The following is a 22,705-nucleotide window of genomic DNA, read 5'->3' as shown; positions in this document are numbered from 1 at the left end:
AAAACTTTTATTCCAATTAATGGAAACTTGCCAATCAAAGCAAATACTACAGCTGGATCTCATTTGAATTACAATTCTTGGACCTATATAAAGGCCGAAGAATGACCTGAGAATACATTATGTGTACACTTTGTACACTTGCAGTCATTGAGTTTTCAAACCTGATCAAATCCTGTCATGTTATGTTAATTTTTACATTTTTATTTCTATTTATTATTTCATATATACCATATTCGTAAAAAATTAAAACTATTGGGTACTGCTGAATAAAGAATTGACTTTAGTTGGAATAATATAACATATATAGTAAATACGTGCTATGCTATCCCATTATGTAGTAGTAACTTAATATATATATGTATATATATATATATATATATATATATTTATATAAAGTTGTATCAAATGTTGAATGAGTAACCAATTTTATTGAATTCGTATGTTAACCACTCTTTACCAAATATCCAGCTCAAAATGACTCGATTATGGTCTCTTTAGAGCAGATCATTTTCATATAGATCTCATTTATTTCACAGAATAAATTAATGAGAGAACAAGTAAATTGTTGGGTATCTGTTCAAATTATTGTTCAAAGTCTAACATAGATCATTTAGTTGATACTGAATTATTGGTCAGAGTCCCATGCAAAAGTACATGTGTTGGTCAGAACTATAAATAGCTACAATGTAGCTAGTCATGCAGGAATTAATACGTTACTGTCTAATAAACTTTAAACAAATTTGGCAATATATGACTCAATAATACCAAACCACCCAATTAATATAACATTATTCAATTGCCCTAGAACGAGAACTTGATGGCTTTTTGTTGTCAACATCGTTGACGTGATTAAGGACTTGGAATAGTATATATTGGATTGGGTGGTTTGGTATTATTGAGTCATATATAATATTGCCATACCTATTTAATTGTTATATGAAATTTGTGAGCAATGTGGTGACCATATTATCACTTTGTGTTGTGTTGTTGGACCACATAAACATATTTATAGTAAGAAAATAGAAATTATAATTTAATGACGTTCAATATTATTTGCTCACTCTACGGACTATCATATTCTAGTGTTATAATATACTTTTGTTGGTATATTACCCATAGGGTGGCAATTTCTACAACATAGTTGTGATTTAACTTTAGAAGCACTAGAAGACTATATTGATTTTAATTATAGTACTTAATACGGTTTAATCAGCTATAGGATTTAAATGTTGATTAATATTTACAAGATATGTCGAAATAATTGGCAAGACATAAATATGGTGATTTACAATTTGTCTTGACAAGTTACAACAGTACACCGCTTTAATCGCAAATTTAAAGCACTAAAGATCCTTAGGTACGTACCATCAGGTTGTTATTAAACCATCCATATAATATATGGAAAGTAATTTAAGCTATATTTATGTATAGGTGACTAAATTAATTCACTTTTTCATTCAAAAAAAAATTAATTCACTTTTACTAAATCCATCCGTTGAGGTGATTAGCACAACTGATTAATTTGTTACTATTAAGTTGTGTTTATTTAGTGAGATTAATTATATATAAATAAATAATACTAATATTATTAAACTAATTTTATAGAACGTTGAATAATGATGCATAAACAATCACATATTTACTTTAATGGATCAATTTGTGATTGATATAATGATTAAATGACGAATTACAATTTTTTTGCTTTTTTGTGTATATTATATAATCTTATTTTTTGTTTTTATTTGTAAAATTGGGATTGTGATTTTTATTGAAGAATGTAAATTATTATTAATCCATATGTAAATTATTTTAATTGACCAAATTTTTTAAGTATAAATTTTATTTATTTTTTAAAATAAAAATTAATAAATTGATTTAAAAAAATTTCACATGAATAAGGATAAAATCTAATGAAATGTATTAATCATATATTAAATTATTAGAATTTTTTCATATTTTATAATTTTTAAATTAACCTTTCTATATTTAAATCAAATGAAATGTATTAATATATCTTAAAGTATTTGAAATTTATATCAATGTTATATAATTTTTTTAAATGGAATTTTCATATATTATATTTTGGAAAATAAATTAAGGATATTAGTGTAATTTTTTTCAATTAGAAACATATTGATTATTTATCACACCATTTATTTTTGATAAATCATCAATGTTTAAAGTTTAAATTAGGTAATGTGCTTTATGAGTTAATACGGACCCTCAAAAAGCAAGTAAACATGTGATTGCATAGGATTATTAATATAATCATATATTTATCATAGCAAGTAAATGCAACCTTATCAAATCACAATATATGTATTGCTCGAAACTCACAATAATGGTTTGTATGTCCTGAATTACAAGTTATTTTGATACACGTTAACGAGTGAATCATATGATATGCAAAAATAGTTTACTATCAGTCGTAGCATGGATACTAGATTGTCCATGGCAGCTGAAATGGTTAAAAGAAATTTAACTAATTCATATAACATTTACTATATTGTACAAATCATAGGCATTATTATTCAACCTAGCTAATCACCGAATAATTTGTGAGCTAAATTTAGACAAGGAAAAATTGGAATTAATCAGGTATAAATAATGACATTCAGTATTATTTGATCACTTCAATCCACGGCTATTATAATTTATATAAATAAATGTCATAACCAAATGATGAGATTATAAGCTGTTCCAACTATGGACCTATGTTAAAATTGAGATGACAATGTAGTCATGTTTTATATGCAGGAATACGCTATCCTAAGCAATCAATATGCTACATACACACACACGAAGTTACTCAAGAAATTTTTAAAAATGACCAACGACATCTTAAAATAAAACAAGCTCGTCGTGAATGATGGCGCTGAAAGTAAACTTTGCAAGCACATGAATTTCATTATATACATGGACATAAATCTAACATATCATTATATCATTATTTTATTTTATTTATATCGTAATTGAATCTTTCTTAATTTGTTTTAATAATTTATTGTTTAGTATGTGTTTGATATTTGACTTATGTGATTCAATTAATAAATAGGTTGTCGCATGTTCATAGAGGTGATAAAAATGCATTGGAGAAATCTGTCCATTAAAAAAAACAAGGACAAGAAGCACACAAGAAATTTTGATTTTTGCCAATCGAATCGTACATTTAAGTGCACTCTTATAACAGTTTACACCCGTCAGCCAACAAAATAAGTTTTAGTAAATACAATATGCAATTCTTTAATTTTAAACATACAAGCATGACTTCAGTTCAATGTTTTCGCCCAGCAAAATCAGACAGAAACTGAAAGATATTAAACCCAAATATTTTTAAAACACGCATACAGTAATGTACTAATGTTACTTTACCCAAAAAAGTTCAAACTTTTGAATTTAAATTATAGTTAATCACTTCCAAGTTTCAAAAGTTAATAAAAGAAACAGCTATTGACGAGTTAATAGAAAGTATTGAGTCAGTCAAGTGTTGAATTTTTAAGAAAAAGTCCAATGGAACTAAAGCTGAACCTATGCAGTTCAAATCCACACAAACTAATGAAACACAACCGTTCATATCCAAAAGTTCAAAGAAACTAAAAAGGGTACCAGTACAGCCCGATGCGCTGGAGTCTGAGGAGAAGTGGTGTGTGAGTCAGTAGAATCTGAGGCGATCTGAAACGACCCTGACTCAACTTTAACTAATAATTAAATAAATGCGGATTTAAGAAAATTTTATTAAAAATTTCGGCATGACCTCTCTGTTTATATTACAACCAACCTGTCTCAGATAGCAACCAAAATAAAATAAAAGAAATAGATGACTGACGACTCAAGAAAATAGACCGTGACAAGAACGAGGCCCAAGAGAGAGGTTCGACATATCAAATATCCACAAGATTAGAAAATCTAAAGTTTACATGCCCAAAAACAATGCTATCAACACATTACATATACATTTGACAACTAAACAAAATAAATGTTCCATAACATATAGATTCTAGTAACTATGCGGAAGACCAGCATAGGTCGGAGGGAATGTGCCATGCCCGCATCGCAGTCCGCTCGATAGTCTTGCCTCTCAATCTCAATGAAATACTCCTCACCTGAAAACAATAAGTGTAATGAGTCTAAAAGACTCAGCAAGAATATGGGGGGATAACGGGTACTACGTAAATACAAGCACACACAAATAAATAATAACTGATACTAAAAATACCTTTGTTTTGTGTCCTTACTTTAAACAAGTGAATAAAATTCAAAATGAATGAGGGAACATGAAATGAAACATATGCATGGCTAAGTCAACATAATCAATGAAACTGCATAATTGTATCTGAATCTGTAACTGTGAACTTAGATCCTTGATTGTGACTCTGTGATTGCGATCATGATCATGACTATAGTGCACAATGCCGCAAGGAGGTCGAGATGAAACCCAACCCGTACTTGCCCTATTGGTAAGGGAGACCAGAATAGCTCCGGCTCACACAAACACATGCTAAGGTAAGGTAATAGCTCCGGCCCCACACAAACACATTCTAAGGTAAGGTAACCCATAATGAATTGGTAAGGGAGGCCAAAACGTCTTTCAGCCCCACACGAACACATGAATATGTAGTCACAACCATCTCACTTCGTTCAAAAATATTTTTTTCCTTTATTAAATTTGAGACTTAGCATGCATATGTAAATATGACGTAGATGTATATGCTAATCAATAATCATGCATATGACTCACACATGGATGATCGGGATGGTGATTTAGGAAACTACCCAAAGGATGATGGAGCTAAACCATAAAGTAACGCTTAAAGACAAATTGAGCGGTTTGCCCGTAAAATTCATAACTTACTCAATACTCACTCAAAAACAGTTCCACTCAAAACCACCACTTTCTAACACTTAGAATTAAATTAAGAAGTCATCCTCCCATTTTATTTCCCAAGCAACCAATTTATAAAAATCGGATTTCCGGGCAGCAGCACCTATTCTACAAAAATTCTGCACCTCAATAAATAAAAATCTAAAACTCGACCAAAACATAACCGAATTAATTCCTGCTTGAAACGACATATTCCCAACATCCTAGAACATTTCCGAACCCGAGCCCTTAACCAAAATCCCGAATTAAATCCCTGTTTTAAACCAGTTCCTGGACAGCCCACTCCTTTTCAAAATTCTGCTCGTGTCTCATTTCTATACTCAACCACAAACTTAGGATTTTGTATCCATTCTCCAGCCACTATCCTAGTATCATAACCAACCTTTAAGCTCTCCCAAAGCCCCTTTAAAACTTGCCCAAACCAGCTCGATTTAACTCAACAATGGCAGCCACAAATCCCAACCAAAACCGAGCCCAACAATCCCTATTACTCGAATGCACCTCAACTCCATCCCACAAGCTAATTTCAAGGCATCCTAGTCGCTACCATGTGAACTACAAATCGTCCATGGTAACTCCTAAATCACCAACCAAATCAACACAAACAACAAAACAAATAAATCAAACACAAATCAAGTACAGTTCTGAAAAATGTTCGAACCATGCTTTAAAAGAACTTCTGGAAATTTTGAATCCCAAACATGAACTCACTTCAAACTTCAACAAACCAAAATCATGGCATCAATAATCATCAAGCATAATATACGAAATTTTTCCAACAATAAAAAAAATTAAAAGCCGAGAGCAGGGCATCCACGAAGTCTTCGAGCAGTGCAGGGAAAAATTTTCGAAACAATGTTATGAAATGCAACCCACAATATATAATAAACTACATGGAGAAACAATAAATCATATCCTTGCCTAGCTACCAAAAACCGAACATGAGCTTAAGGAGGGTTGAGCTTCGATCCTAGGCTGCTACGAGCTGGAATTGGAGGTGCTAAGGGGCTGCACCAGCTCGACCAGCTGGAGGGAAGATGCTCCGTCGGTGAAGAAGAAGAAGCGGCAGCTGCGGCGGTGAGAAATGGTTGAAGAATCTGAAGCCGACGGGTTGGCAATGAGCTGGAATGGAGCTGAAATCGAGCTCAAAGGGGAAAAAAGGAGCTCGCACAGCTGGCCAAGAGGCTGTCTCGCCGGAGAAGGAAGAAGGGGAGGAGCTGCGGCCGTGCTTCAAGGATGAGAAGAAGAGGCCGATGGATTCTCATGGAGAGCAGGGGAAGAATGTGTTTGTGTCGAGAGTCTTGGGTGTGGGTTTAGGCGTGAGTTGAGTGTGTGTTTAGGTGAAATGTGTGTGACAATTGGGCTAGGGTTTATTGTGTATGTATAGAAGTTTGAATGTGTGAGTGATAGGGAAAAATGTCACACACTTTTAAGAAATGCTACACCAAACTTAGCAACTTAGGGATTAAAAATCAACACTATAAGTATTTTGATGTCGCAACGATAAATAAAATTTTAAACAATAAACCGAGCGATTAAAATAATTTAAGCAGGCTAGACCAATCGTTTTTAAAAAATCAAATTAAATAAACACACAAACAAAAATAAAAATCTTTAAAATGATTTGGACAATTAAAAAAAAGAATTTAAAATAAATAAGCTAGTTATTTAAAATAATTTAAAATCACTAACCGCTAAACTTAGGCTATTAAAAATAAATAAATTGGACACTCGAAAATATTTAAACAAATAAACTAAACAGTTAAAATCATATATTTGAATAAAATAAACAATTAAAATTATTTAAATAAGCAAGCTTAAACATTTTAAAATATTAACACAATTAAGTTGCACAATAAAAATCATTTAGAAAAATAAAGTTAAACAAATAAAAACATTAGTTAAATAGTTAGTAAAATAAAATCACTGAATAAATAATAAAAATATTTATTAACGCATAACTCACATAAAGAATTTAAATCAAATAAACTTAAAATTATAATCCTAATATTTATTAAATTTAATGCAAGCGATTTAGTTGATTGGATTTTAGGCGTCACACGATCAAAGCGGCATCCGAAAAAGAAAGGGTGATAATCATAAGACTACCTTCATAATACAGGGAAGTACTTTTACAGGTCAACGGAAATCTGTTAGGTAAAACTGTAAATTTTAATTTTAATCTTGTTTAGAACTTAGAAGTACCATGAAAAAAAGCTATAATACGAAACTAAGTCTGATAGTTGAATATTTAAAAGTTAATAATAAATAGAATACTGACAAAGGAGACACGTATACAGGAAAAACAGCTAATGGTAATAAAACCGTAAACAAGAACTGAACATGTACGCTGTCCGAGTTGAATATTATATGATATAATAAGTAGTCCTAGGAAGAAAATGATATAAACCATCAAAAGAGTAAGAATCATATGAAAATCTTGTAAGCAAAAATATGAGATTGTTTCAATTACAATTGTGTAGACTTTGAAATTTAAGACGGTTTTTAGAATGCACCTTTTAGGTTTCAATTATAATTAATATGTATCATGAGGTATATAAAATTATTAAGATGCACCTTTGACACCAAATTGTAGTCATTTGAATTTCAAGGTTAATTCTAGCAATTACATTGGGATCAATCCTCAACCGGGGCATCACCCACCGGGAGAAAAGCTCACCAACTCTAGCACAACACCAGAATTCTGTCGTGGGATTGATCTGTTGGGGTTTTCTTTCAATCGGGCTACACAATCCGACGAACAACCTTTACTATACGGATAACACAAGCACTGGAATCATAAACACACCTACATTTTACATATGACTTTGTTCTTTTCGCGATCATTTTTAAACGTTTATATTACTTTTCACTTAAAAATGGACAGTGATCTTATACTAATTTCTATTTTTTTCATGTTTCAGTGTTTACCGAGTTGCAAGAGTCTTCAATCATAGAGTCAGACAGCTAACTCACTCACAACAAGTATGACAACTAATGTGGAAGAACACTAAGTATCAATAAGCATCTAGGAGTTTAGTTTTTTAATAAACTAAGCATCTAATCGGCCAGCAATCAATGCAATATCATTTGTGCCGATTGTAGACAAAACAAAAAATTTATCATGCAGCAAATTTAACAGAGAAAATAGTCTAGGCAGCTGGAGAAATAAATAACTTAGGACAATTCTCATCATTTTGTAAGTTTTGAAAAGATCATAACTTTATATGAATTACAATACTCAGAAAACTCCAAAAATCAAAAGGAAGATGCAAAATTCACAATTTTAAGAAAACATATACAAGTGTGATCAGCGTTTTTTTACTTTTTTTAAACAACCAAACTCAATTTTTCTGTATAGAAAAGAAATTGTGAAACATTTCCATTCCGTTGTCTGAAGCTTAGTAATTATATTTATGTTAGAAAATAATATTAACAAAGAAACAAACTCACGCTGCAAAATGTTAAGTAGTCATTGTTACATACAGTTACATGATCTGTATAAATACATAAACAAACACATAGACAAGGAAAAAACGAGCTTTTCGAAAAATTAATATGATTATGTTATGGCAGTGAATAAGTTACCCCAAAAACTATTTTAAAATGAACCAACAACAGACATCTTAAAATAAAACAAGCTTATAGTGAATGGTGGCTAGTAAACTTTGCAAGCACCTGAATTTCATTATATACATGGACATCAATCTAACATATCATTAGATCATTATTTTATTTAATTTTATGCTTCATCCTCCGCTTATCGTAATTGAATCTTTCTTAATTTGTTTTAATAATTTATTATTTAGATTTAGTATTTGTTTGATATTTGACCTATTTGAGTCAATTAATAAATAGGTGTCGCATGTTCATAGAGTTGATAAAAATGCATTGGAGAAATCTGTCCATTAAAAAAAGAAGGAAAAGAAGAACACAAAAATTTTTATTTTTGCCGATTGAATCGTACATGCAAGTGCACTCCTATAACAGTTTACACCAGTTAGCCTACAAAATAAGTTTTAGTAAATACAATATGCAATTCTTTAATTTTAAAGATATAAGCATGACTTTAGTTCAATGTTTTCACCCAGTAAAATCAGACAGAAACTGGAAGATATTAAACCCAAATATTTTTAAAAAACACATTACAGTAATGAACTAATGTTACTTTACCCAAAAAAGTTCAAACTTTTGGATTCAAACTATAGTGAATCACTTCCAAGTTTCAAAGGTTAATAAAAGATACAGCTTTCGACGAGTTAATAGAAAGTATCGAGTCAGTCAAGTGTTGAATATTTAAGAAAAAATCCAGTGGAACTAAAGCTGAACGCAGGCAGTTCCAATCCACAAAACGGACTAATGAAACACAATCGTTCAAATCCGGAAGTTCAAAGAAACAAAAAAGGGTACCGGTACAACCCGATGCGCCGGAGTCGGAGGAGAAGTGGTGTGTGAGTCAGCAGAATCTGAGGCGACCAAAACGGACTAATAAATTTTATGAAACAAACACAGTACAAGAAATGACTGATTCAATAAATTGTCGCTCAAGATCTAATCTTTCAAAGCAACCATTTATATAGAACGGAAATCCCAAATCACATTCAATCTACTTATTGTTTGATTAACCTTCAAACAGCACATCGAATATCTGTACATATCTCACAAGCAAAGCCAATAAGATTCAACAAATAGCCAAGTTAACTCGCTTGCAGCTGTATCCATTAAAACCTAATTCGATTTTGCTAAAAGAAAACACAAACACTAAACCCAAGCACACCGAGAGTTTCGAAAAATGAAAAAAAGCAAAACAAAAAAAACAAAACAAAAGAAGAGAGCCAACCCAGTAGAAGAAGGATCGAAGTCTGAGGATATCATACACTGTTGAGTGTTGAAGAAGCTGCGACAAATAAGAAGAGGCGAAGAAGAAACCAAAGGGAAAAAAACAAGCACAAGAAGCAGAGTAGAAAACGAGAACACAACAGCCCTAGACGCGTGTTTTGTTGTTTACCTAATACTGACAAGAAATTGGTCCATTTCAAATTATTGATGCTTTAAGATATACTAGAATAATTAGAGTGAACGACAATCTGCGTCGAAAACACAATTAAATTTAAACTATACATAACACGGTTCAAAGGATTAAAAAAGAAGGGAAAAAGAAATTTAAAGGGAGAATTACCCTCGAAATTCGAAACAGCCCAGGGGAAATTGGGAGGAGAAGAGCGAGATATATCTCATTTTGAGACGTTTAAACAAAAATCGTTGCCCATTCAGAGGCAGTTCAATCTCAATCTGAGACGTTTTACTACAAAATGAACTTGCATAATGGAGTTTCGCCAGTTTTATATCAACACAAAGTAGTAAAGCAAGGGAGACACACAGTATGACCGACTTCAGTAATAAAATATGAATCTGTCACCAGAGTATTATCATAAGAATCAGGAATAAAAATGAAACTTCGGCATGGTTTCCTCTTTACAAGGCTTTTAAATGAAAATGCATCCGAATGATTTAAGAAATTTGAATGAACTCGTCAAACAACCCAAAAGTCTAGCATAATCATGCACCGAAATCATAACTGATTAAATATCTATTGTCCATAATCTTACAACCTTCATTTAATGCAATTTCCTTTTATTTTTTTGTTTAATCTAAATACCAAAAGACTGATCCACCAAGGGTTGTGAAATTGTTTGAAATATTAAAAGTTAAGATCATAACTTTTAATCGGATTCAACTGTTTTTAAGATTTTGGGTACTAAGCTCAGTTTTGAGGCAATATATTTAATCTATTTTTCAATTATGGTTTAATTTTAAACAAATTCAAATCTTTGAGTTAAATGGTGATAAGTTTCTGTACCGGCCAAGATTTCAACTCCAATACCAATTCAGGTTTTAAGTCTGATTTACTCATAAGATAAAAGTTTTGTGCATTTGTTGGTTCATGAAGTCGGAAATCAAAATCTGATATAGCATGACGCAAGTGTTGCAGTCAGTTGCCCCGTCAACTAAAGTTTTTAATCAGCCTCATTAGTCAGCATATTTTGGTTGCACAAGTAATAGGATAAACAAAGTTCATCACCCTTTATCAATATTGATGGAGACAAACTCTTTATACCTAATAACATTATTGATGTTGATAAATTTATGAACTTAGTAACTTCAATTTAAATATTAACTGCAATTTGATCTATTGGGCAATCAATAAGAACGCTAACTACAGCACATACAGAGGACAACACAGTGCGCGAAATAAAAATCAAGATAAACAGCCGCTAAAAGTGTAAAAAAAATTTAACAAAACCTAAACACAAAGGAAAGAGAAGAACTACCGCAGTGGGCATTTTCCAATCCCAAGAAGAAGTAACACCTCGAAGAAGGATCGAAGTCGCAGGAATTTAGAGGATGATGCAAGAAAGAAATAAGATAAATATTAGGCGAAGCTAGGGCAAAAGAAGAAGAATGCGGAGGACAGGAAAAAGAAACAAAGACAAGTCGAAAAAACAAGAGAAGGAAACTAACTCGATATCGATGCTTTCAATTTACTACAGCACATATGTAAGTGCAAGCAACTATGAAGACAATCTTACAGCCTCTGTCCAAAAACCATATGAATCAGCAAACCTACAGGCAGGACATTCTTGGTATATCCGAAAACAACGAGGGCAATAATTTATCAGAGCAAGAGTCTAAGTAAAACCAATAAATTTACAGTCGTTGTCAAGAAATCTTAAATCCTCTGTGAAAAAGAAAAATAATAGAAGAAAGCAAACAATTTAGCCCACGCGCAGAGAACGAAAACATATAAACAAAACAATGTGCAAATGTGAGAGCATATATGACGTTTTACAGCATGTGACAGCAAACAAGAGGGAAAATAGAAACCCAGAAGAACGAACCCGTAGCATGTGGAAGCAAACAAGAGGGAAAAAACGAGAAAAACAAACCCGTCAGACGGACGATTTTGTCCAGTCTGAACAAAAAAAAACACAAATTTAAAAACATAGATCGCGTTGTACACTAAAGAAGCGTAGACAAAACGCAGATCTGAAAAGATAAGAGCACATTTTACAACAGGTGGAAGTAAAACAAAGGGAAAAAAAAAAACAGAGAAGAACGAACCCGTACGAAGGCCACACGACGCAAAACTATCGGAAGGATGGTAGAACGCCTGATTCACGGCGGAGAAAACGATGGGCAGCGAAAGCCGGAGCTAAGCGTAAGGCATAGAACACAGAACGATCGGAATAGAGAAGAATGGTAACGTTTGATTCCAAGATATTTTGTGATTCATATTGGTCCACACCATAATTCTATTATTTGGAGAGGCGGAGGAAGCGAAGAGATGATTGAAAAGAGAGTGACTTGTTAACTGTGCTATAGAGTTTAGCCTTTCCCTTTTTGTCTGAATTTTTATGGGTAATTCACGAGTTCTATGCTTTTGAAGACAACGAGTTTTATGTTTTAGAACTTCTCAAAACTCCTGTTTTCTTTTTTTGTGAAATCGTTTGTGTGCTAATTATTGTTTGCCTACATCCTTGTATTTATTAAATATAGAGCACACATGTGTATCGCGTTGCATCAGTAATATAATGAAGCAAGAAAATATATTGGATCTGATCACACTTTATTGTCAAAAAAGAGCAGAAAAATATATAAGATCTGATCAAAGTTCGGGTATTTGCATGCGAAGTCATTTCTCTTCTAACTTTTGTCACGGTATTCTTAAGTTTATAATTTGGTTTTTTTTTTGTTACACACATATTTAGAGAATTAGACGCGAAATTTCACATAGAAGAGTTTGAACCATATTTTTTTAAAAAAGAAATGTTATAAGATTATTTTTTTTCCTCATTTTATTTCATTTGGTTTGGTGGCCTAGCCTGGTCTAGTCGTACTTATTTTTTTTGTGTTTATATTTATGTTTTTAATGTTCGTGTTGTAGTTAACAAGAAATATATTTATTTCATATTATGGAAAATATATTATTCCTTACTATTTTTTTTCAGATTTGATTCTGATGATGTCGGGATTTTACCTCGGTTTCGGTCTGGTAGAATGGATCCTCCAAATCCTCTATGAAGCAGGTCGGGTCGGGTACCATCGAGTTCTGCACAAGCAACAACTAGGTCAGGGGGCGCCGAAACTGTTTTCGGCGTGACCCCTCCGATGCCTAAGTCAGTGTCTTGAAGGCAGAGAATATGATTAATGCGAAAACTGATAGATATGAGTGCGTGAATATAAAAGTGAGAGTGAGTATTGATGAATAATGAATAGTGAGTAATGAATGAATACAACAATAACAGTACCTGTATTTATAGGAGAAAATAGAGTAAGTTACCTAGTCGAATTATAACATGTCATGTACTAGAACTCTTCATCCAATGGATTCTTCTTAAGTTTATCTCTATCTTGTGAATATTTGAAAAGATCCAAGTTTATCTCATATATATCAGAGTCCTACTTGAACTAGAAAATGATACATGCGGCCCATTAAAAACAACTCAGGTTGGCCCATATGACCAGCCTTGATCAAAGTCCAACATAGCCCAAACTGGGCTGGACCTTGACATGTTGGGTCATATCGGGTAGACCCATTTTAAACGTTCTCCGGTTGAAATATTTTCTCAGGATAACAATAGTACCTCCCTAAGTGGTCTAAAAGAAGAATGAGTTTAGAACAAGAATGTAGACCGGACCCCGAACTACCTGAGCCTCCTTTGGAAGGCTTAGATTTGAATCCGCGTGATATGTTTTCAACGAACGGTCTAGATGAAGGTCTGATTAGAACCGAGCTCGAATAAAGAGAAATAGACGACAACCTGATGAAACCGAGCTCAAATAAAGAGCTATAGATAACAATTGATGTTGCCGAGCGGATCGGACTTTTAAGATAACCACGAGTTGTATGGGATTACATGATGCCGAGCTTGGTCAGGCTTTGGAGAATACCACTGACGTGTATTTATGATGCCACTGATGTGGGCTTTTGATGCCACTGATGTGGGCGTGGACTTTGGGTGCTAGACCTGTCTGGGCTTTGTATACCACTGATATGGGCTACTGAAGTGGGCTTTGAGTGCCAGACCTGCCTAGGCTTTGTATACTACTGATATGGGAGACGTGGGCTTTGAGTGCCAAACATGTCTGGGATTTGTATACCACTGATGTGGGCCACTGACATGGGCTTTGAGTGCCAGACCTGCCTAGGCTTTGAATACCACTGATGTGGGCCACTGAGGTGGACTTTGAGTGTCAGACCTGTCTGGGCTTTGAATACCACTGATGTGGCCACTGAGGTGGACTTTGTGTGCCAGACCTACCTGGGCTTTGAATATCACTGATGTGGGGCCACTGACGTGGACTTTGAGTGCCAGACCTGCCTGGTCTTTGAATATCACTGACGTGGGCTTTGAGTGACAGATCTGCCTGGGCTTTGTATACCACTGATGTGGGCCACTGACGTGGGCTTTGAGTGCCAGACCTGTCTGGGTTTTTTATACCACTGGTGTGGACTTTGAGTGCCAGACCTGCCTGGACTTTGAATACCACTGATGTGGGCCACTAAGGTGGACTTTGAGTGCCAGAACTGCCTGGGTTTTGAATACCACTGATGTGGTACACTGGGGTGGACTTTGAGTGCCAGACCTATCTGTGCTTTGAATACCACTGACGTGGGCTTTGAGTTCCAGAACTGTCTGGGCTTTGAATACCACTGATGTGGGCCACTGACATGGGCTTTGAGTGTCAGACGTGTCTGGGCTTTGAATACTACTGATATGGGCCACTGAGGTGCACTTTGAGTGCCAGACATGACTGGGATTTGAATACCACTAATGTGGGCCACTGACGTGGGCTTTGAGTGACAGACCTGCCTGGGCTTTGAATACTACTGATGTAGGCCACTGAGGTGGGCTTTGAGTGCCAGACCTGCCTGGGCTTTGAATACCACTGATGTGACCTACTGAGGTGGACTTTGATTTGACCACGAATGGCGTGGTGAGTGCCGAAATTATCGTGCTTTTGTGGTTTGCCAAGATGTGTTGGGCTTACTGAGTGTCAAGTCGTAGAGTAGGCCTTAGTGCTAGATTGCATGTCCGATATCGTAAAATAGGGTCTTACAGCGATATTGCAAGCCCGATATAATAGGATTGGGCCTTACTGCAAGATTGCATGCTTGATGTGATATAATTGGGCCTTACTGCAAGATTGCATGCCCGATGTGATATAATTGGGTCTTACTGCAAGATTGCATGCCCGATGATGTAAAATAACCCAAACAAAAATACATGGGAAGAGAAGTCCAACAAATTTTATCACAAGAAAACAAACATGTAATTTTGATAGTAGAAGATGTCTCACAATATTATTAATAATGATAATAAATAAAAATTTAATAATTTAATTCAAACATAAAGATGATTGAAATATTTATCTCGTTCATGGGTTGTCGAAGACATGACTTTGGATGTATAGAAAGATAACATATTATACTTGATGTAGGGATAAAAAATTGATCTCCACCGTCAAAAATGTGTTTCAAGATGTTTTGAACTCATGATAAAAATTTCAAAAAATTTCAACGGTTAGATTTTTTAGAATGACTTTTTCAAGAACACTGCTCACAAACTATTCAAGCAGATTGTGTTGCAGATCGGCGGTCTGAGCCACCTTTCCCCAAGTCTTAAAATTCTAATCATGATCTTCACCGTCCAGATACTAGATAACATAATTATAAATACTCATAATATACAGAAACTGTGCGAGTGAGCAGCTGCTGTTTGGATGTCAAAATCCTATTGTACAAGACTCTAGTCACGATCCCCACCGTTCAGATCCTATAAAACATATTAATAAATATATCAGCAAAATTTGAACACGATCCGACAGTTCAATTAATTCCTATGATTTTTGCAAGGTTATGATGCGCAAGCCATGCGAAAATATACAGAAATTGTGCGAGTGAGCAGCTGCTGTTCGGCGGTCCATATCTGATTTTACAAGTTACGAATCATGATCTCAACCGTTCAGATCCTAGAAAAATTATAAATGAATATGCATATAAAATTTGAACCCGATCCGACGGTTCAATTAATTTAAATAATTTTCGCAAGTTTCTGATATGCAACCGTTGCGAGAATCCAAAATTTGTTTCTTCTCTTGTACTCACCATCTTAACCCTTTGTTTTCAAATTCTCACAGACGGCGCCAATTGATGATGTCGAAATTTTACCTCGGGTTCAGTCTGGTAGAATGGATCCTCCAAATCCTCTGTGAAGCAGGTCGGGTTGGGTACCACCGAGTTCTGCACAAGCAACAACTAGGTCAGGGGGCGCCGAAAGTGTTTTCGGCGTGACCCCTCCGATGCCTAAGTCAGTGTCTTGAAGGCAGAGGGTATGATTAATGCAAAAACTGAGAGATATGAGTGCGTGAATATAAAAGTGAGAGTGAGTGTTGATGAATAATGAATAGTGAGTAATGAATAAATACAACCATAACAGTATCTGTATTTCTAGGGGAAAATAGAGTAAGTTACCTAGTCGAATTATAACATGTCATGTACTAGGACTCTTCATCCAATGGATTCTTTTTAAATTTATCTCTATCTTGTGAATATTTGAAAAGATCCAAGCTTATCTCATATATATCAGAGTCCTACTTGAATTAAAAAATGATACATGCGGCCCATTAAAAACAACACAGTTCGGCCCATATGACCAGCCTTGATCAAAGTCCAACATAGCCCAAACTGGGATGGACCTTGACATGTTGGGCCATATCGGGTAGACCCCTTATAAACGTGCTCGGGTTGAAATATTTTCTCGGGGGGGGGGGGGGGGAGGCGATTGCACCCTTTCGTAGCTCCGCCACTGTTTCTTACTATTTAATAATAGTCAAATTCAACCAAAAAAAAAAAAATCTGATCTATTTAATGTTTAGACTAATTAACTTCCTTAAAAATGATAATTTACCTTGAAAAACCATAGACCCAAATTTGTTCTCAGTCACGGCCTACTTCACAAGCTATAACCTACGTTTTTACAACTTCAAAATGACGTCCTCATATTGCGTTGCTTTTCATTAACCGACTTTTAGTTCTTTGAAGGATTTACAAACGTGATTTGGAGATTTAAATGTGAAATAGTGGGGATTAATTATAAACCTTATTTGAAATCATATTCTTTGGCTTTGCATTGAAAAATTAGTTGGACGATTTACCATTTTACATTTGTAGATTTATATGAGTGGATATTTTAACAAATTGTGTTTGATTTCTATAATTATCTATATTTGAGTGAAAATGCACAATTATGGGACAACCAAATTCTTGCAGCTCGACTTATTCAACAACATCTTAATGATATCAGTTTATTTGAAATAAAAAATACCAATACATACAATATAATATAAAAGGTAATATTATCTGTATTCAAATACATTTGTTGATCTCGATCTATTTGTGTTGAAATTTATTTCAATTTATACTGACAAAAAAAATAACCGTCAAAAAATTTTAAAAACGAACAAACTAATTTTTGCTTTTATTATTCACAAAAGCAAATCACTTTTGTTGCTTGCATGTTCATTGAATACTTATTCATTTTATTGGTTTTATGATCAAATCAAACCAATTTCAATTTTTCTAATAATTGTGTTTGAAATTTGTTATTTTTTTTTATAAATGTGATTTGAAATTTGCATATATAACACGAGTCCACTAAATTCTTTTATTTGATTACAACTTGATTGTTAATATTACTAGTATTTTATCCGTGTAATGCACGAACTATATCTCGTGTGTAATATAATTAAATTGATGAATCATATGAAAAATTTTGACTATAAAATTAAAATATAAAAAATTGTAATTTTACAAGGAATGATAAAATAATAACGTGAAAAAAATACTTTTAAATACTATTTAAAAAATAAAGCATATGTCATGCGATGTACGTGATTTTATTTTATACAATTAATGATAATAAAAAAAATAGTAAGGATGAACATTTGAATGAATAATTGAAATACAAATTAACTAAATGAATTATATATCATATACTATTAGAAAACAAACAAATTATCTTATAAATTTTGGAAAATTTTCTTAAATACAATGTTTATTGTTTAATTTTTCTAATTGCTCTTACCATCACATATCAATATTTTTAGACTCTTAGGATTCATAACTCTAGATAAAGCGACATACAACTGACCATGACTAAGAGTGTGTATGGTTATAGAAGCCAACAAAAAAAAAAACTTATTTTTAAAAAAAATTAAAGGGTTTTTTCTTAAAAATTTAGGCGTTGGGTTGCAACAGCTATTTTTAAAACAAACACTTATTTAAGCTCAAATAAGTTTTTTTTAAAATTTTTTTTTTTGAATTTTTGGCTTCTGCTTCTGTTTCTATTTAAAAAATCAATTTTTTAACATTTATCCAAACGCTAAAATCGCTTCTGATTTTTTAAAATAAAAGCACTTTAAAAACTAGACTTAAGTGTTTTTTAAGTCAATGACTTTTGTATGCAAACTGACCCTAAACACGATATTCCTCAAAAGAAATCCTACACGAGATAAGGATTGACCCAGACTTTTGTTGATTATCATTGCATATGACACAATCAAAAGATAGAGTCTTCTTTGAAATTTAAAGTGAAATCTTGGATCAGAAGGTGTCAAATGCGTTCTTGAAATAAACACTCTGTGACCAGCAATTTGGTGTGTATCAATCGAGTGGTGAAAATTTGATTGAAAGAGAAATGTTAACTCTATTTATACATTAAACGAGGGTCTCTTCAAGATTCGAAATGTTTTGTGTTTTTGTTATTGTTAGAATTTTTTTATTATGGGCCGAAAAATCACGATTGTTTTTTTTTCTTTTTTTCTATTTTAGATGTGAAATTGTTAATGTTTTGAAAAACAAATATTATGAAATGATATATTTGTATATAAATAAATATATGCAAAGATTATGGAATTACCTACATTTATATTTATGTACATTTCTATCATCTTAAGTGTGATATATAAGTATATAAATCTATGCAAATATTACGGAACTTTTAATTATGCACTGTCAAATTTTTGGGAAGCAAATATCATTGATGGAATATTGTGTTTGTAAATATTCCTACGTAATTTAAAATTGATATATATTGTATATAAATATATGCAAATATTACAAATTTTTAATTATGTACATAATTATAGTTATTGTTTTTTTGAATTTTAGAGGTGGCATTTTCAATTTTTTGAAAAGCAAATATCATGGATGGAATGCTGAAATCGTGAAATTATTTGTAAATATTTATCATTAATTTAAAATGGATATATATGTATATAAATATATGCATACAAGCTTCTTCTTCAGCAATTTTTAACAAATTCAACAGCTTGCAAAGAAGAGCACTCTTCATCGGATATATATCTTCACACTGTTTATCAAATTAAGCTCCTTTTGCTCCCACTCGAACGTCAAATCGTGGAGATCATGCTAGCTTTTGACTGTTTGATTGCACTTTCATGACCATCGATATCTTGTTGGGCATCACTAAGCATGCTTTCATACCTCCGATCCGACTCTTTTGTTTCAGAGCCAAATTCAGATCTTGTATTTGAATTTCATAGTATCGAAAATAGCTTTTTCTTTGGCAGCTCTAGCTTCTAAAGAAACTTCATGTAAGGCATTATTGTTTTTCTCTTCTTGATCATTTCTAGAATTTTCCAACGCATTTATTAACAGAGTTTATGTACTGGAAGCCGCGAGCTGATCATTGTTTATGGCATGAGTTTTCTCTTCTTTCACCGACTGAAACTCAGAAATAAGAGATTCCACCGTTTTAAAAGTACATACTTTTCTTCCTTTGCTAGTTCAGTGAGGTGTCAAGATCCCTTTTCTGCCGTACGATGATCGAGATTTCTAGCAATTAACCCCGCCTTCTCCTTGAGCGATGGATGCGATCTCGAACTCTGCATTGTGCATTGATCAGTTATTGCTTCATTCTAGATGTTTAATGACTGATTTTGATGCAGATCTTTCCGGTCTCTAGCTATTCCCCGACCTTGTCATGCATGCACTAAGGGAGTGTTTGCAATCACTAAACAAAATGATTGTTAGCTTTTGGCTTAAAAGAATCATTTTTGTGTGTTTCTTAAACCTAAATTATGTGTTAGCTTATGTTTAACTTAATTGAAATCCAAAAGCTAGTCATGTGGTGATTATGATTCTCCAAAAATGATTTTAATAAGAAGGTCATTGTTAAAATCACTCTAATCACTTATTTATCAAACACTACCAAACTTTGATTTTTAGATTTTCACATTTGTTTTCAAACACTATCAACTTTTGATTTTTCTTAACTTTTTTATAATCTATAAATTAATCAGTTCTACAAAAGCACAATCTATTGCAAATACTCCCTAAGCTACGCGCAGATAAAGCGGTGCTACTGTAATTAATCCCAGTGCCAAAAATTTATCTTTTTGATATATATATATATATGAAGCAATTATTGATGAAAAGTATCTGAATAAATATTTTTAAAGTTTGATAGCAGGTGGAGAGCCATTGCTTCTGAACTTCTTCCCTTACTGCAAAATATATAGGTTTAATTCTCATATATTGTTCTCTTTTCGCATAATCGACGTCTAAACTTCTGCAAATTCTTTCGACTGACGCACGATCTTGATGTAAGTTTTAAAAAAAACTTTGTCGTTGAACACAGTTGAATTGGAGCTTCTGGATGATAAATATTTTAAATTGGATGGCTGTCAACTACAATGGATTATGGTATTCAAATAATTAGAATGGAAAGGTTTGTAACCCAGAAAAAGTTTCAACATTCAATTTCCTCAATAAAAGATTCAAAAAAATGTAAGGTGCTTTCTCTGATTTCTGGAATTTTCTAAAATGAGATCGTAAAAGAAAACGCTGGAAATTTATCTACCAAGCTTGGATCTTATCGTGAGCCAGGTGCTTCCAGCTGACATACTTGCATTCGGATGGGTTAAGCCCGGAGAGAAAATCAGCTAAGCATCGTCCATTTGTCTGCAATATTGAGGCGAGGCGACTAAGGGGTATTCATGGAAAACATGAATTGGATTGAAAGAGAGATTATTAATACATGGGTGTTGCAAGGGTTTAATTAACTTGCCTTTATCTAGGTCAATCTATTGTAGACTTTATTAGATAGATTAAATAAAAAAGTCTACCAAACGGGGGATTACTTATTTTATAACCAACTATCCTCCTTAATATGAGCTACCAAGAATGTAGTAACCCGAGTTCTATTTTTCATGTTAGAAAATGAAATATACTTTTAAAAGTGGCAAAATATGATTAAGAAATCCTTATTTGGTAAAAAAAAATGGCAAAATATGATTAAGAAATTCTTATTTTCCACGACCTTGTCATGCATGCACTAAGCTACGCGCAGATAAAGCGGTGCTATTGTAATTAATCCCAGTGCCAAAAATTTATCTTTTTGATATATATAATTTGAAGCAAATGTTGATGAAAAGTATCTGAATAAATATTTTTTTAAGTTTGATGGCAATCAATGTCATTTTCATATCAACTTTTTGGATGGGTATACCTCACAAAAATTTATTTATAATTGTGCGTTTAGTTGGTGTGATGGGATAACTGAGAGATTGATAAATTGATTGATAAAAAATGGATAAATTCAATAATATTATATGTACTGTTTGGTTGTGAATGATTATTAACATGTATTAGTGTGTATGGTGTTGGTTTATGTGATAAATTGAAGTGATAGATATATATTATATTGTGATTCCTATAATTCCCCTATTAGCTATATTATTAAAAGGAAATAAGATAAAGGCGGAAACCAATAATTCATGGCCGAAACCAATAATTAATACTCATATATTGTTCCCTTTTCGCATAATCGATGTCTAAACTTTTGCAAATTCTTTCGACTGACGCTCGATCTTGAGTTAAGTTTTTTTAAAAAAAATTCTACATTCAATTTCCTCAATAAAAGATTCAAAAAAATTTAAGGTGCTTCCTCTGATTTATCGAATTTTCTAGAACGAGATCGTAAAAGAAAACGTCAAAAATTTATCTACCAAGCTTGGATCTTATCGTGAGCAAGGTGCTTCAAACTGACATACTTGCGTTCGGATGGGTTAAGCTCGGAGAGAAACCAGCTAAGCATCGTCCATTTGTCAGCAATATTGAGGCGGCTAAGGGGAATTCATGGAAAACCCGAATTGGATTGAAAGAGGTATTATTAATACATGGGTGTTGCAAGGGTTTAATTAATTTTTTTATCTAGGTCAATCTATGTAGTTTTTATTAGGTAGGTTAAATAAAAAGTCTATCGAACGGGGGATTACTTATTTTATAACCCACTATCCTTCTTAATTAGAGCTACCAAACGCACCATAAGATGAGGAGGATGTAGTAACCCGAGTTTTATTTTTCATGTTAGAAAATGATATATACTTTTAAAAGTGGCAAAATATGATTAAGAAATCCTTATTTGTAAAAATAAGTGGAAAATCAGTCCCAAAACATCCAAAAATGATAAAGAGGGTCTCAGGGATCTCGAACAGTTCGAAAGTAGTCAAACCAGTTCGAAAGGAGCGAAACAGTTTGGAGCTTCCGAACTCCGCATGAACCAGGTGTCAAGGTGGATTGGACAAGTGACAGTTCGGATATTCCGAACTCACCGATAACCCAAATGTAATATTAGATGGTACGACAGTAAGCTGGGTGTCCAAGTTGCAAAAGATTGTTGCACTTTCGACTACTAAAGCTGAGTACGTTTCAGTGACAGAAGCTAGCAAGGAGAT

At 33.2% G+C, this 22,705-nt stretch overlaps 1 long non-coding RNA gene across 1 annotated transcript; it reads right to left on the bottom strand.

Annotated features, from left to right (window-relative positions):
• Positions 1-3,750: 3,750 nt before the first annotated feature.
• On the bottom strand, positions 3,751-12,247 carry LOC140873313 (uncharacterized). Its single transcript, XR_012147997.1, has 4 exons — positions 12,005-12,247; positions 11,215-11,477; positions 5,804-9,348; positions 3,751-4,103 (listed from the first exon to the last, which is right to left on the bottom strand). It is a non-coding gene; the product is annotated as an uncharacterized lncRNA (long non-coding RNA).
• Positions 12,248-22,705: the final 10,458 nt, after the last annotated feature.

This window comes from Henckelia pumila, unplaced genomic scaffold (assembly GCF_033568475.1).
Source record: "Henckelia pumila isolate YLH828 unplaced genomic scaffold, ASM3356847v2 CTG_525:::fragment_3, whole genome shotgun sequence".
In the NCBI taxonomy this organism is placed as follows: domain Eukaryota; kingdom Viridiplantae; phylum Streptophyta; class Magnoliopsida; order Lamiales; family Gesneriaceae; genus Henckelia; species Henckelia pumila.
This window is presented reverse-complemented; position numbering and strand designations above follow the sequence as displayed.